The sequence below is a fragment of the Bos taurus genome, chromosome 19 (genome assembly GCF_002263795.3).
Source record: "Bos taurus isolate L1 Dominette 01449 registration number 42190680 breed Hereford chromosome 19, ARS-UCD2.0, whole genome shotgun sequence".
NCBI classification, from domain to species: domain Eukaryota; kingdom Metazoa; phylum Chordata; class Mammalia; order Artiodactyla; family Bovidae; genus Bos; species Bos taurus.
In genome coordinates, this window is record NC_037346.1 from 60,702,749 (window position 1) to 60,719,170 (window position 16,422).

The window sequence follows — 16,422 nt, forward strand, 5'->3', positions numbered from 1 at the left end:
TTAATAAAAAGTTAAATCAAAAACAAAGAAGAAAAGAAAGCAGGGAGTAAATTGAAAATACTATTTCCGCTGTGAAATGACACATGCTCCTCTGCTGTTGGCAGGCGAAACGTTGCGTAAGTTTCCCCTCTTTGGGAAACTCAGCAGAAACATCCGCTTTCCCTAACTTTGGTAACAGAAAGCTTGCGCTGTGGACACAAACCCTTATGAGAACTGACGAAGCCACCTGTTCTCACGATACAGAGAAAACATGAAGTCTTTGTAAAACACCAAATCCATCCTACTAGACAGCATCAAAGAAGAGCCACGGGCCGAAGGTGAAGCTGAAAGAGTATATCAAACATAGTCTAATCAAACAGTAGAGAAAACCCATTTAGGATGGTGACGATAAACAGGTGGTTTTTATGATACAGTTTGGGCATAGCATTTTGATAGCCGTAACTATTTCCTATTCAGTGCTTTTTTTCCCTTTATCATCCATGGTCAAGAAATTGTGCCACCAGCCAAGGCATCTCTTGTATTTATTTCCTCAGTTGGTTACTTTGCCTGGGTCTTCGTTGCTGCATGCGGGCTTTTTCTGGCTGCAGGAAGCCGGGCTACCCTTTGCTGCTGGTGCTGGCTCCTCGCTGCGGGGCTCCTCCTGGGGGCCGGCACAGCCTCCGGGGCTCAGGGGTTTCAGCAGTCGTAGAGCACAGGCTCAGCTGCGCTTCGGCATATGGGACGGTCCCGGACCAGGAATCGAACCCGAGTCCCCTGTGTTGACAGGCAGATCCTTAACCCCTGGACCGCCACGGAAGTTCCAGGAATTTCTTAATTTTAATAGCTCTGGGGTTTTTTCCCCCTCAGGTAAAAGAGGAGCAAGTCATACTTGAGCAAGACAAACCTCATTCCTGTGGGAAAATGGTCGGCGTCTGAAACGAGCAAGCATCATGAGGAGAAGGAAGAGGTCTGGGTCAGTGTGGGGACGGGGCTGCTGATCATTTAACACCACTGTTCACCCACATGAAATAAGGTGGAGATGAGAGGATCTCAGGGAACACCATTTGTAATATTATTTGTTTTCCAGTTTTCCTTTCTGAAAAATAGAGGTGATCTAACACCAAACAGCCAAAGCAAGACTCCGGGAAGCCATCAGACAGGCAGCATGACCAGAGCCTGTTTGTGCCTGTGGGTCTCACCTTGAGCTTGGGCTCTATTACACTGTGCTTCTGCTGAAACACGCATCGGAGGGAACGAGGCCTCTCTGTCACCACACAGTCAGCTGTTTGGAGATTAGAACTATGCTTCAATCACTTCTTGTTTTTTCTTGTTTTTTTCTTGTTGATTTACTTTAAATTGGAGTGGGCTTCCCTGGTGGCTCAATCAGTAAAGAGTCCACCTGCAAATCAGGTAGACCTGGGTTCGATTCCTGGGTCAGGAAGATCCCCTGGAGAAGGGAATGGCAACCCGCTCCAGCATTCTTGCCCAAAGAATCCCCTGGACAGAGGAGCCTGGTGGGCTACAGTCTGTGGGGTCGCAAAAGAGTTGGACACGACTTAGCGACTAAGCCAACCGTAATTGCTTTTCAATGTTGTATTAGGTTCTGCCATACGACAACTTGAATCGGCCATAAGTACACGTGGGTTCCCCCTGCTCTTGGGCCTCCCCCACCCATCCCACCACTCCGTCACAGGGCTGGTTTGTATTCTAAATGGCAGGTGTCGGGGTGGTAGGTTTGGATTGTATCAGTTTAGCAAAACTGGGGCCACACATTCCAGAACTGAATTTCCTGTATCGTTTCAGGCTATCCTGGGCCACAAGAAACATTCTGCATGAAGTCTGTAAGGCGCAAGGAAGCCAGGAAAGCGTTCCCTTTTTCTTTACACTGAAACACAAGTATTAGAATTGCGTCCACTGTGACACTTCCCTCAATTTCCCAGCAAAGTTGATTTTTCTGCCCTCATGCTCCTTGGAGAGGCTTTGTTCTTGTCTTTCCCAATGGCAAAGAGCTGACAGGCTTACTCTTGTATACCCTAGTGCCCAGTGGAATGAGTACTGCACACTCACTTGGAAGAACAGAGATATGGTTTGTTCAACCTGTGAAGCCAAAGTGTAAAAGATGTTCTGTCTCCTGAGTGGCGGTGGGGTCACTCGCATGCTGATGCCTGCAAAGACCAGACCCATGGCAGAGTTATCATGGTTCCACTCTGTGCATAATTAACACAGTCACTTTTCCCCACATAAAATTCCAGGCACAACTGCAGAAGCAGGGTCCACTCTTTATGCCGACAAAGAACGGGAATGGGGTGACACCGGTATTTAGGAAAAGCCCACACAAAATATCCCGCTACAGCAACAGAAGGCGTGGACCAAACAGTGTTCCGAGCCCCGCTGTGAGCAGAAATCACAGTATGTTTTGCTTCTGTTGAGTTTGGTTTGGGGCGGCTTGTTTATGGTTTCCCTTTGTTCAGATTTGTTTCTCTGAATGTTTCTTTAGCTTTTAAACTTCTGGTGTAAATGCTGTAATCTTATCTCCAACTCAATATTGTTATCTGGTACAGTTAAATAAAAATTTTAGTCATAAGGAAGTGCAACGCCTTCCCTTCCCACAAAGCCTAAATTTAAATATGTGTAACTCATAAGTCTTAGGTCATCTGCTCAAATTAGCCACGCTACTTTCTCCCTGAGTGTTCTCCAACCACCCACAAGCTGACTCAGTCCTGACCTGAACAAAAGGACCAGGCTTCTCGATGTGGCAATCCTGGTGTGTCGCACACAGCCTCTAAGACTCCGGCATCTTCTCAAATTTTAATTGCATGTCCTGGGAAAGATTTTCTTGTTCCGTCTATAAATAGAACTCAGTGGTAGACGATGAGAACGTTAAAGGTCAGTTAATAACCTCATACTTCATCAGGATAGCTGAGTGCATCTTTCAGGTAAGTGCAAGTTGACCAGTCTTATTAGTATTCCCAGGCGGTGCCAGTGGTAAAGAACCAAAGCAGGAGACATAAGAGATGCGGGTTCGATCCCTGGAGGAGGGCATGGTGACCAACTCCAGTATTCTTGCCTGGAGAATCCAGTGGAAGAGGAGCCTGGTGGGCTATAGTCCATGGGGTTGCAGAGTTGGACGTGACTGAAGTGACTGAGCATGCATACATCAGTCTTAAGGCCTTCTTCAGCAGACTCAAGGCAGTGGCTTCCACACAGGAGAACTTTGAATCAGAGATCTACTGGACATTTTGAGGGGGCGGGGTCTGGCCATTAACCAGGTGCCTTGTTTCATGAGGCTGAAAGTGTTAGTCCCTCAGTCGTTTCCGACTCTGCAACCCCACGGACTGTAGCCTGCCAGTCTCTGTCCATGGGATTCTCCAGGCAAGAAAACTCCCTGGAGTGGGTAGCCATTCCCTTCTCCAGGGGATCTCCCCAACCCAGGGATCAAACCCAGGTCTCTTTCATTGCAGACAGATTCTTTACCACTGAGCCACCAGGGAAGCTGGTTACTTTGGATTATTTTCCTAAAAGTAGAGACAGAATGTCCTGAAAACTACTGTTCAGGACAGTCTCACATGAAATAAGTACATAATTGTGAGAAGACTGCCAACTTTGTAGGTGAGGAGCTAATTTCGTTGGGGGTGAAGGTGGGCAGAGCCCTTTAACCAATCGAGTACCAACCTATCCCAGGTATTTAGCCTCACAAAAATTCCCCTTTTATAGTGCTTCTCAAAATTGTTCATTAAAAAACAAAACCAAAAGAGAAATGAGTATATGACCTTATCCCGACCTCTAAAATCCTAGGAGATCTGAGAATATAACCCAGAGGACTGGGCCCAAACTCACAGTATTCCAGTCTTAAGGTTTTTCTTTAAAATACATGCTGCATTACAAAGATAATTTTTTAACCAGGCTTATCAGTTAAATGCTTTCCTTCATCTACTCTCCCTGAAAAAGCTGAGTTAAATTAATGCTTCAAAGATACACCCTGCTTATCTTGTGGCTTCTCATTGCTCCTGAGATGCTGCTACTCCTGTGAACACAGTCCTCTGGGGGCAGGACTCATATATATGAAAAATAAATACACATTTTTGTTGTTTGGTTGCTAAGCTATGGTCGATTCTTTGCGACCCCATGGATGTAGCCCGCCAGGTTCCTCTGTCCATGGGATTTTTCCAGGCAAGAATACTGGAGCGGGTTGCCATTTCCTTCTTCAGGGATCTTCTCGACCCAAGGATTGAACCAAGTGTCCTGCCTTGGCAGGCGGATTCTTTTCTGCTGAGCCACCAGGGAAGCCCGCAAACTACACATACTTAGCTATAAAAAAGAATGAAATGATACCATTTGCAGCACATAAATGGACCTAGAGATTATCACACTAAGTGAACTAAACCAGAGAGAAAAAGACAAATATCATATGTTATCACGTATATGCACAATCTAATTTTTAAGATGATGCAAATGAACTTATTTATGAAACAGAAAGAGACTTACAGATATTAAAAACAAACTTACAGTTATGGAAGCGGAAATGTGGAGGGGGGACAGCAGTGAATCAGAAGCTTGGGATGAACATGAACACAGTACTATCTACACCACTATATGTTAGATAACCAGCAAGGACCTACTGCATAGCTCAAGAAACTCTACTCAATATCCTGGGATAACCTATATGGGAAGCGAATCTGAAGAAGAAGGAATACATGTATATGTGTGACTAAATCACTCTGCTGTCCACCGGAAACTAACACAACAGTGTACATCAACTCTACTCCAATAATCTTTTTTTTATAAAAAGAAAAAGTAGACTGCACAAAAATCTAGGAGAGACTATACAACAGCTGAAATACATGGTAGGGAAAATGAAAGAGAGACCATGCCATTGGGAGGCTGGGGTGTCTTTTAAATAAAGTACATTTGTTCTTTGTCTCAATTAAAAGAAAAAGAAATTTTTGTCTTTATCCAGATTGTCTTATTAAAAAGTTGTAGCGCTGAAGGTGCTGTGTCGAATACTGGATGCTTCTATACACAAATGATGGCATTGTTAGGCATATCCGTTTTGTGGAATTTTAAATATATTTAACAAGTAAAATGTAGTTAATCTCTTTTTATAGAAACTAAGGCTGCAAACTTAGAATGTCTGATAGCTACATGGGAAAATACAAGCATGGTGAAGACTCCCTGTGTCCTGGGAGGGACGACTTCGTGCGCCAGCTTGGCCAGGCCACGGAACCCAGTTTGGTCAAACACCCTCTGGATGTTGTTGTGAATATGTTTGCTAGATGTGGTTTACCTTTACAATCTGTAGACTTTGAGCAAACCAGACAGCCTTCCATAGTGAGGGCGGGCTTTGTCCAATCAAGTGAAGATATTAAGAGTCAAGAGTGAGGTTTCCCAAAGAAGCAACAAAAGAAATTCTGCCTCGAGGCTGCAACATAGTCCACCAGTTTCCTGCCTGCTGGTCTACCCTGAAAATTCTGGACTCAGGACTGCAATATTGACTCTTAATTTCCAGAGTGCCAGCCTGCCTCACAGATTTCAGACTTGCCAGCCCTCACAATCATATGACCCAAAACTTGCATTAAATTTCTTCCTATGTCTCCCTCTCTCTCTATATATATGTGTGTGTGTGTGTGTGTATCATATTGGTTCTATTTTTTTTGGATAACCCTTATACAGTTACCAAACTATAGTGGAAAGAAAGCAATAATTCTAAAAGAATTGTCAGACTAAGCTTTGGAAAAAAAAGTCTTGTAAAAGAGTTCATAGAAAAAACAGTATTCTTACCACGTACAAGTTCTGAATTCCAAAAGCATACCCAGGACAAGAGCAACAGGCCACTCATTTGTCTCTCACCGTATTGCTTCCATGAAAAAAAGTTCAATTCGTTAGTGTGCTAATTGTATCTTATGTTATGGTGGTACTAGGTCATTGAATGACCCTTAATTATTTACAGATCTGCCTTTTTTTGCCAGACTGAGGATAGGGACCGGATCTTCGTCATCTTGGTACCAGACCCAATAAATGAGTATTGATTGCATGGGAACATGGTTCTAATTTAAGATAGAATAGGATGAAAAATGAAAGTTCATTGTGATGAAATATGGTTTTGGTCATGTTTGCCGGAACATAGTTTTTTTTCTTAAAAAAAGAGAAAAACTGAATATTTCTTTTTGAGTTAAAAGAATAAATCTTATGGACTATAATCTAAAGCCTTGCCACCATTTGAAGTCTTTAAAATTATACTCACAGAGTTTAAATAAAATCAGAACTTGTGATATTTCTCGACATTGTTAAGAGAAAAATCACCTTCTTTATGTGGAACTTTTGGGTAAACCTGTTCTGGGGGCTGTTTCTTACTCAGATTATTGACTTTTTTTCAGTTTTCCCTGCTTTGTGGACAGTTTCAGGTCTATTTTTGAAAGACAGTGAGTGTGGAGCCAGAGAAAGCTTTAAAAGTCAAATCCTCTTTGAATCACTATATGCATGGTGCATCTGAATCCTTGATCTTAGAGTAGAAAGCCCCTGGAGGACAGGAGGAAAAGAATTGATCCCGTCTCCTTCCCTGAAGAACAGCTATAAGAAAAGTCAAGTCATCCACTCATCCAGCCCGTATGTGTAAACAGCTCCAAACTCGAGGGTGCACATGCGTAAAAATGATGAAAAAGACTTCTCTGGCACTGGTTTCCTAGGAAAGCAGGATGCAGATGACCCTGCAGAGGGCTCCTCCAGTGCGACCATTATACGGTCCAGACAAGCCTTTCTTTCCCCCAAAGCGGAGCTCTTTGGCCTAGAAACTTAACTGAAAACAATCTTGTTGTACAGTTGCTCAATTGTGTCCGACTCTTTGCGACCCCATGGACTGCAGCACGCCAGACTTCCCTGTCCATCACTACCTCCCGGAGTGTACTCAAATTCATGTGCATCGAGTTAGTGCTGCCATCCAGCCATCTCATCCTCTGTCATCCCCTTCTCCTCCTGCCTTCAATCTTCCCCAGCATCCGGGTCTTTTCCAGTGAGTTGGCTCTTCGCATCAGGTGGCCAAAGTATTAGAGCTTCAGAAGCTTCAGCGTCACTCCTTCCAGTGAATATTCAGGGTTGGTTTGCCGCTGCTGCTACTGCTAAGTCGCGTCAGTCGTGTCCGACTCTGCGACCCCAGAGATAGCAGCCCACCAAGCCCCCGTCCCTGGGATTCTCCAGGCAAGGACACTGGAGTGGGTTGCCATTTCCTTCTCCAGTGCATGAAAGTGAAAAGTGAAAGTGAAATGTGAAAGTGAAGTCGCTCAGTCAAGTCCAACTTGTGGTGACCCCATGGATTGCAGCCTACCAGGCTCCTCCGTCCATGGGATTTTCCAGGCAAGAGTACAGGAGTGGGGTGCCATTGCCTTCTCCAAGGGTTGGTTTACTCCCCAAGAAATCTACAATTGCCTTGTAGTTTCCCATCTGTTGGCAACAGCTGGCATGAGTTTTTGTGTTGATGAGACCGGGGCATTCCTTACGAGTCTCAGTTGGTGAGCACAGCGTCATTTTCTCTCGGTCGAGTTGCAGGAAGCAGGGCTTCAATCACCCTCACTCCCACCCCTGTATTTTGTTCATCACCATCACCTACCTGCCACACACAGTATTCTTGCTCCCTGTCTAACTATTGAAATCTATACCTACCCTGGTCTTTTTTAACATCTCAAAAAAGAAAATCTCAGACATATCTCACTTGCAGAATCCTCTCCATCTTGGAAAACAATCCTGGCACATAGATGATTCCCCCAGGACCCCTCTTCCCTTTGTAACTTTCCTTCAGCCACACTGGTCTTGTTGCTTCTCAAATAGGCCCAGCACGTCAGAGCTTGCACGGGCTGTTCCGTTTACCCAACCTTCTCTGCTCCAAGGTATCTGCCTGCTCAATTCCTCACCACCTTGAGTTCTTTGACCAAACATCACCTCCTCGGTGAAGCTCTCCCGGGCTGTCCTACTTAAACATGTAAACCTGTGGCAAGCAGCTTTGGCACTGGCCCCCTGTGACGCCCCGCCTCCTTCAGGCTTTTGTGAAATCCCTCCCCTTGAGGGCTGGCTGGAAGAAATGACTCATTCAATAGAACGTGGCCAAGCTGAGGGGCTGTCACGTCCAAGATGCGGCTGGAGAAAGACTCTGTCTTCTGTCTTGCTTACTCCCTCGCTTGAGTTAATGGAAAGCAGCTGCCATGCTGGGCGCTGTCTTATGGAGAGGCCCAAGTGGCAAGGAACTGGAGGAGGACTCGAGCCAACAAGCCATAGAGACTGAGCCCCCCGCCAACTGCCCCAGAGGAGCCAAGTTCTGCCAGGGACTGCGTGACTGAGCTTGGAGGAGAATCCTGCTTGGGCAAGGCTGGCGATGCCTGTGGTCCCACTGGACTCTTGACTACAGCGGGGGAGATGCTGGTCCCGAGGACCCAGACAAACTGGCTTCCTGACCAACACCAGCTCTGAGACAACAAACGCTTGTTGTTCTAAAATACTAACACAATATCCACTCTTCCACCCCCGCACCTGATTTCTTTCTCTTTTATGTTTTCTTCTATAAGACGTCACCATTAATGTTCAATGTATTTCACTTACTGACCGTCTTCCCACACATCTACTAAAATATGAGACTTCTGAAGGCAGAAACTTTTGTCTTTTTCTTTTCATCAGTATATGTTTGAAGTCTAATCACTGCCTGGCTCAGAGTAGTCAACAAATATTTGTTAAATACATGAAGCATTATATCACTCAATGGCAAATTGTTTTTCCTAAGTTCCTAAGGAAAATGGCTTCATTGCAACAATCTCCCACAGAACCCTCATTCTTTCACATGTTTTAATATTTAGTAAATATTTGTTGAGAGGATCAATCAATGAATAAATTACAGAAAATTGGATTTTTTTGTAAGTGCAGTAACAATCCAGTCAGGGAAATGATCAGATGACCCATTATTTCCATGTCACTGTCTTATAGAGGTCAAGAATTTGAGACTGTGGTGGCAAGAAAAAAAATTAGAATTCTAGAGTTTTCATTTTTCACACAAAATGTATGTCTTTGTCTTCTTTAGGACATTAACTTATTTATTTCCCATTATTCAAAACAATGATACTAGCAGGAAAGACAAACAGCAAGATGCCCTCCATTCTGGAAGAAACGCATTTATCAATGTGACATAAATGCCTGGAAAAGAACAGTGTCAGTCATCACCTTATAAAAAGGATCGGGTAGATTCTTGAGGGTTAAGGTTTCTGCTATGTAGAGGGATGGAGGCGCGATGACAGGTACCTGCCAGTTTGCTGAAACTGATATCCATGGAGAAAACATCACTCACTCATCAGTTTCAGAGAGGGTACCCATGCGTGTCCTCAGCCACTCTATAGACAATGGCCACACGTATGACATCTGTAGAGACAGTTCCTCTCTGCGGTTGTATCAAGCCTAATAACTGTGGGTAACATCATACTAGGAAAAGGTAGGAGGTCATCTGGTAATGAGAAGCACATGTATTTTGGAATTCAGACAGGAGTGAGTTTGAATCTGAGACCTGAAGAAGTTACGGGGCTCTCCCCAGATTACACAGCTAGAGTGGAAAACCTAGATCTCCATCTAAAAATGAAGACAGTAGCTCCCTCCAAACTTGAAGTGAAGAGCCACTTCACCCAGAACATAGTAAGCATATGAATGCCCATTTCCCCACGCTGCCATAAAAATATTTATAGTCCGTGTGATGCCCGAAATAATGACATTTTCCATCTACTGTTCCTAAAGTTAGATTTGAGGCTACTTTTCCTAGAAAAAGAAAGTAACATAAGGTGCTCTAGGATAAATTCATGGGGGATAAAAGCCAAACCATCCGCTAAGTGATGGGTTTTACAAATTCAGAAAAGAAACAATTCAACTAAATCCCTGGGTTGTCCTGGTTATAAATATTTACTCCAAGTACTCATTCTTTATATATCTATTGTTTTCCCCCAAACTATGCTTTTCGCTAATTTCTTTCAACTAATTTATATCCAAATCTTGATGTGGACTCACCACTCACATGTATAATGGGAAAAGCATACTTTTCAATGTCCTTGAAAACTCTTGTTCTTTTGCAAATAAAAATATACTTATTTGGGAAAACGCATTAAAATAGCAACTTGTGTGCCCCTCCCACTTCAGTCTTTTTGTCCGGTTTCAGATGTTGTCATAGTCTTATTTTGCATGGGACTAATGTCTTGGATTTATCACAGATGCTCACGTGTTCTAAAAAAACACTTAAGGAATTGCTTCTGTTAGTTACTCTGGTTTTTCCCCTGTCTCTGTCTTTCTGTCTCTCCCTTCTTTTTTTGAATTGAATTGAACTCTGGACCCTGTTCACTTTTATACTTATTTTTGGCTTAATTTCCGGAACTCTACAGTGGTATTCAACAAAAGAGCTGTGGCAAAGGGACTTCAGGTCACTTTGTTGGTTAAAATCTGACAGAGAGCGGTTGGTCTACATTTTCCAAAGTAAAGTGGCAAAAGGGCATCAATATGCTTTTTCTTCTTTAAGGTCTGTCTCTTGTAGCTGGAAGGGGTAGATGTTTAGAAGAAACACTCCAGTCCCATTTCCCTAAAGACCTCTCAATTCCTATAACCATATAAGAGTATGATGCAAATGACCAAAATCCATTGGGTTTATAAGACAGTTCTTGTTTTCCACTTATACACTTCCATCCAGCAACAAGGGAGACAATTTGATTTTACATGTTAAAAGATTCATAGTGTCCAAAGAGCAAGAATTGATAAGTCTATAGTTTTCTGAATAAATATTCAAAGACAAAAGGTCTCAGGTTTTAATGGACAAGAGAAAAGGCTTTGGAGAAATTAAGGTGAACATACAGGAGAAATAGAAATTAGAATAGAAACTCTCTATTTTGAAGCTATGTTAAAATCAGTCTAGAGAAATGGATGTTTTTATATCATCTCATATACAATCCTCAGAAAATAATCAACCTACTTTCTTGAAGTATTTTCAGGGGATGCTTAAATGTACATTTCACTGAAGCCATATATTCATAAATGTGTACATATATATGGATGCCATGATTTGCTTTTGATAGCAGTTATGAAATACTCCATCTGCTATTAAATATGGAATCTGAAGAAGTCACTTTTAGATATCTACATATATAATGGAACATTAGGTCTCTTTCATAAGCTCTTTATAGACCAATTTGAGACTATGTTTTACCAAAGTTTCACAAGACGCCTACTTAAAGCCCTCACATAGGGAATTAAATTGTCTTAATTGCATCTGATTCCACACTGATATTGACATTGCTGGATACAGAGTTTTGCTGCTTTCTGATCAGTGGGCAGCATGAACAAACACAGACTGAATGACTTTGAATAAGGACAAAAACAGAGCCAGGCTTACCTGTGTCCTTTCTCCCGAGGATCTAGGAGCTAGGAACTCACAGCTGGGCAAGAGTGAAAATGTTCTTTAGTTAATAATACAGGCAAGAAAAGCTCCAGACCCCAAGAACCTGGGTTAACCATTGACACTGGCTTGTTCCTACAGTTGCACCCTGGGAACACGCATAGGTAGCCCGTGGCATCTTAGGAAGCCGGCGCCAACCGGTCAGCTGAGACCACGGCTGGGGCCCCGCCCCTGCACCCCTGGAGGAGGTCCGGGGAGAAGGTCACCCAGGCGTCCCCTGACTCACTGTTCACTTGCTTGGGAACACAAAGGAGGAAGATTTCCTGGGCCAGAAATATGTTCAGCAGTGCCCGTAAGTGACTCAAATATTTACAGACAGGGCTATTGGAGGCTCAGTTTTCAGACTTTGAGCAATGCAAAGAAGCTCTTTTTGTCAGAGTTCTTTGCATACATCTGAGCAGGTCAGAGTTGAAAGGGGATGCCGATGAAAATGGAGACGAGACAACCTGCAATGGCTAAGCAGCCACTCGTCCCTTTACTCAGCGTGCCTTCGGTGGTCATCTACCCTGTGCAGCGCAATTCCAAGTGTGGCTTCCCGGGTGGCTCAGTGGGAAAGAATCTGCCTGCAAAACAGGAGACGCAGGTTTGATCTCTGGGTTGAGACGGTCTCCTGGAGAAGGCAATGGCAACCCGCTCCAGTATTCTTGCCTGGGAAACCCCACGCACAGAGGAGCCTGGCGGGCTACAGTCCATGGGGTCGCAAAGAGACACACACGTGCACACATGCTCCCAAAGCACAGGCATCCACAGTTGAATAAGCCTTGAGAAACAGAAGAAAGAGACTAAGGCTGAAGGTTTCTCCTGCCCACAACCTCAAGAGTCAGAGTTTAAAGGACTTCCCTGGTGGTCCAGTGGTTAAGACTTCACCCTCCAACACAGCAGGCACAGGTTCCATCCCTGGTTGGGGAGCTAAGACCTCACACGCCTCGTGGCCAAAACACCAAAACAGCAAACAGAAGCGTATTGTAACAATTTAATAAAGACTTTAAAAACCATCCACAAGAATAACAACAACAAAATCTTTAAAAAAAGAATCAGAGTTTAAGACAGAGATGATAAAGAAAATACAGGCTGTTGTTCACGTCTAGAACGTACAATCTGATGGTCCCTCTGCCCCAGCAATCAGTCCTCAGGGGTGAGATGAAATTTTGAGGCAGTCATGGGGTCAAGCTGACTGACCGAGAGTCAGAAAATTGAATAATACGCGTCGAGGTGGTAGAGTCAAGAGAAAGGTCCAGAAGAGGTGAAAGTCAGCCACAAGAAAGGAAAGAAATAACAATCCCAGCTCTTCAGAACCTGGGGGCGGGGAGGGGGAGGGCGGGGCTGTATGCAGAGGGTTGCCAAGGGAGGTTTGTGCTGGCCAGAAACCAGCATTTTTCTTTCCTGGGAAGAGCGCTGGTAGGCAGGGGTCTGGAAGCCTTGTCCAGTTTGGTTAACCGTCCAAATTTAAGGGGCAGTGCCTAAGTTCTGACCAGAGTTGCTGTTGGGGTGTTGTTGGGTGTGTGTTTTGCATTTTTTTTAATTAAAAAAAATGGAGTATAGTTGCTTCGCAACGTTGTATCAGTTTCTGCTGTGCAGCAAGGTGAGTCAGCTGCGTGCACAAATTATCTTCTCCCTCTCAAGCCTCCCTCCCCCTCCCCATCCCACCTCTCTAGGTCATCACAGAGCTGGCCCCTAGTCAGTGCTCTGAATTCCTCCCACCTGCTCCTCCCCCTGCTGTGTCCGCAAGCCCATTCTCTATCTGTGTCTCCTCCCACCCTGCAAATGGGTTCATCAGTGCTGTCTTGCTAGATTCCATAGCTATGCATTAATGGACAATACTTGTTTCTCTGACTTACTTCTCTCCGTATGACAGACTCTAGGTGTTCGCACTTTTAACAGCATGAACACTTGAGGAGGCAAGATTGGATGTCGGTGTTGGGACTCACTGGCTTTGTGACACCGGGAGCCGCTTGACCGCTCTGTATCCATCTCCTCATCTGTAAAGTGGAAATAATAATAACAACAACTACAACCGCAGCTCCTACTCAGGCTGGTACTTGGTGTTCCAAGCCTGCGAGCTCTCCATCAGGCTTGGACATTCTGATAGGAGGCGTGTGATCTGCAACCTGTTACTCAGCAACCCAGAAGAAGAGCTTAAACCCTTCAAGGGACATATCTTTTTAATCACCCATAAATGTCAGGGAGGCAGCGAACCTGGAGGTGAGCCTTTCTGCCAAGAAATCTGAAGACTGGAGAGATGTCTGCATGCCCACACACATGGAGGCCGCTTCCGTTGCGGGGCATTCTCAGTAAGGCAGGCTGACTGCTTAGTGAGTGTTATCAGTCACTCTGCTCTGTTCCTGGATGGGGAGCTGGGATTTTTTTATTAGTGGTCCGTAGGAAAGGACTGAACGGAACACACATGACTCTCTACAAGGACAGTCTCAGGGAAGGTGGCTTTGTCTGGCTGACTGCCGAGGAGACAAGGCAGCCGAAGACGGATGGCATAGGAAAGACCCTGCAGGAGACGAGGAGGCAAGATGGGGACCTGGATGGGCTCCCAAGCCCGAGTCAGACCATCGCCGCCGCCTCGTCCCTTTGTTTGAAGTAAATTCCCAGAACACCAGGCACGCCCATACTCACATGTAAGCAGAAAAACACTTGCCAAAGCCAAGTCAAATTATCATCTGGATCGGCTTCTCTGTCACATTCTGTGCTTCCTAAATCTACCTTAAACTAAAACTAAACGTCTTAAAGTTCAGCTTTGGGGAACTACAGGCCTCCTGGAAACACAGAGAGAAACTGAGGCAAATCGAAAAAAGCCTGTTTAAAGATTTGACAAATGACAAGATGATGAAAGAATTCATTACTCAAGTGGAAGAACTCTGATACCTTTTCCAATAATCTGTACTTTGTTGCTGCCTGATGATTTTAGTCATGGCCTAAAAAGAAGACAGACTCTAAAAAGAAGATATACCACACAAATTCTATACCCCATCCAGCATTCTAGAGTATAGAATTGAGCTGGTGCTACTCTAGCTCTGTCGTGGACGAACTATTTTTGTTTGTTCGGCCTTACTTCTGCTTTTGTAAGACCTGAGAGCTAAGAATAGTTTTTACATTTCTAAATGGCAGGGAGAAGATTACTAGAGGAGTAATATTTTGTGATGTAAAGTTATATGAAATTCAAACTTCAGGATCCATAAAATTTTTTTTTTTTTAAACATAGCCCTACTCTTTAGTTCATTTACATGTCATCGATGGCTGTACTCACCCTATGGCAGCAGAATTCTGTGACCCTCAGAGTCTCAGCAGAGACCAGGTGGTCCTCAAAACTTCCCATATTTAGCATCTGGCCCTTTGCAGAAAAAAATGTTTGCAGAGCCCCGAGCTAGTTAAACTATGCAATTTGCATTCTTCAAAGATGATGGTCCTCTTTCCTGGTTAATGGTTAACATATAGTTAACTCCAAGTCAACTGAAATTCTAGAATTTAAAACCTTATTTTTTTTACATCCAACCCAACAATCATGTTCCTTGGTCTTTAATGAGACTAAGAGTTAAAAATCTAAGTCCACACAAAAACGTGTACAGAGTATTTATAGAAGTTTTATTCATAAGTGCCAAAACTTAGAAGGAATCAAGACATCCTTCAGCAGGTGAATAAACAGTGCTACACCCAGACAATGGAATATTATGCAGTTCTAAAAAGAAACGAACTACCAAGCCCTGAAAATACACAGGGAAACCTTAAATGCATGTTTCTAGGTGAAAGAAGGCAATCTGAAAAGCCTGCATAAAGTATGATTCCGAGTATATGGCATTCCGAAAAAGCTAAAATTATGGAGGTAATAAAAGATCGGGTTTGGTGAGGAGCAGAGGGAAGGAGAGATAAACAGGCAAAGCCCAGAGGGTTTTTGGAGCCGTGAAAATTCTCTGTATGATTTAACAATGATGGATGTATAGCATCGCATGCATGCGTGCTAAGTAGCCTCAGTTGTGTCTGACTCTTTGTGACCCCACGGACTGTAGCCCCCAGGCTCCTCTGTCCATGGGATTCTCCAGGCAAGAATACCGGAATGGGTTGCCATTTCCTTCTCCAGGGGATCTTCCTGACCTAGAGATCGAACTCAAGTCTCTTGCACCGGCAGGCAGGTTCTTCACCACTGAGCTGCCTGGGAAGCCCCATATCCTTTCGTGTCTTCCCTCAATGTTACTGGAAATCTGAAACTGCTCTATGAAATAATCTTTTTTTGAAAGAATAGTTTTTCCTTCAAGGCTCCTTTGACTCGGTCTGTCCTTGTCTACTGCATTGATTCATAAGTATTTTTAAATGATTTTGAAAAATAAACTTTTTAAAGGCATTCTCCCTTTGATCTCTACGTTGTGGCCCTTTGTTGCACGTGTCATGTCCTTCACCACGTTTTATACACTCGTGGGTCAGGATTGACTGAAATTGATGCCCTGGTGAATCCAACAGAGTGTCTAGCAGAAAACTGCAACACAACAGATCCTAAGGGATGAACGCTTGTTTAAAAAAGGAAGCAAGTATACCATATTTGGAGACCAAAGCCTTTGGAGCGGTTGATTGCAGTGTTCTTGGCCCTTTCCTTCAGCTGTCTTTCTGAGCTGGCCTATCTTTGTCCATCTCCAAATGGACAGATCAGTCTCTCTGAAATTCCGAGACTCTCTTGCTGCCTGTTTGAACCCAACCAACATCATAATTTCTGGATTCTGCCTGGGTCTTTGCCCTCTTTTTATCATCCCAACTCTCAAAATCTTCCTTCACTGTGTCTCACTTCCACCTGAAGGACTCTCTGTTTTACCATGCTCCAAGCCCTCCATGATAAGAGGCAAAGGAAAAAAAAAAAATAAAAGGTTAACTTGAATTTGCTTCCTCAAGGTGCAATCCAGTTCAGCATTTTATAAGCTGACCCACACTACTGCAGCAAGAGATTTAAACAGAAATGATGCAACTGACTATCATTCAAATGAGCTCAATACGCT

General features: G+C 43.9%; 1 protein-coding gene across 5 annotated transcripts in view; it reads right to left on the minus strand.

Moving 5' to 3' along the window:
- The window catches only part of KCNJ16 (potassium inwardly rectifying channel subfamily J member 16), an 86,857-nt gene that overhangs the window by 53,256 nt on the left and 17,179 nt on the right, over window positions 1–16,422 (minus strand). For 2 of the 5 annotated variants that reach the window (XM_059878219.1, XM_024980394.2), the window contains exon 1: window positions 11,372–11,566. The exons of 2 other annotated variants lie outside the window; for them this stretch is intronic. The gene's annotated coding sequence lies outside the window, so the exon portion shown is untranslated. Of the gene's footprint in view, window positions 1–11,371; window positions 11,567–16,422 lie in introns of those variants that run through there. One more of the 5 variants, XM_024980393.2, reaches the window with a different exon arrangement.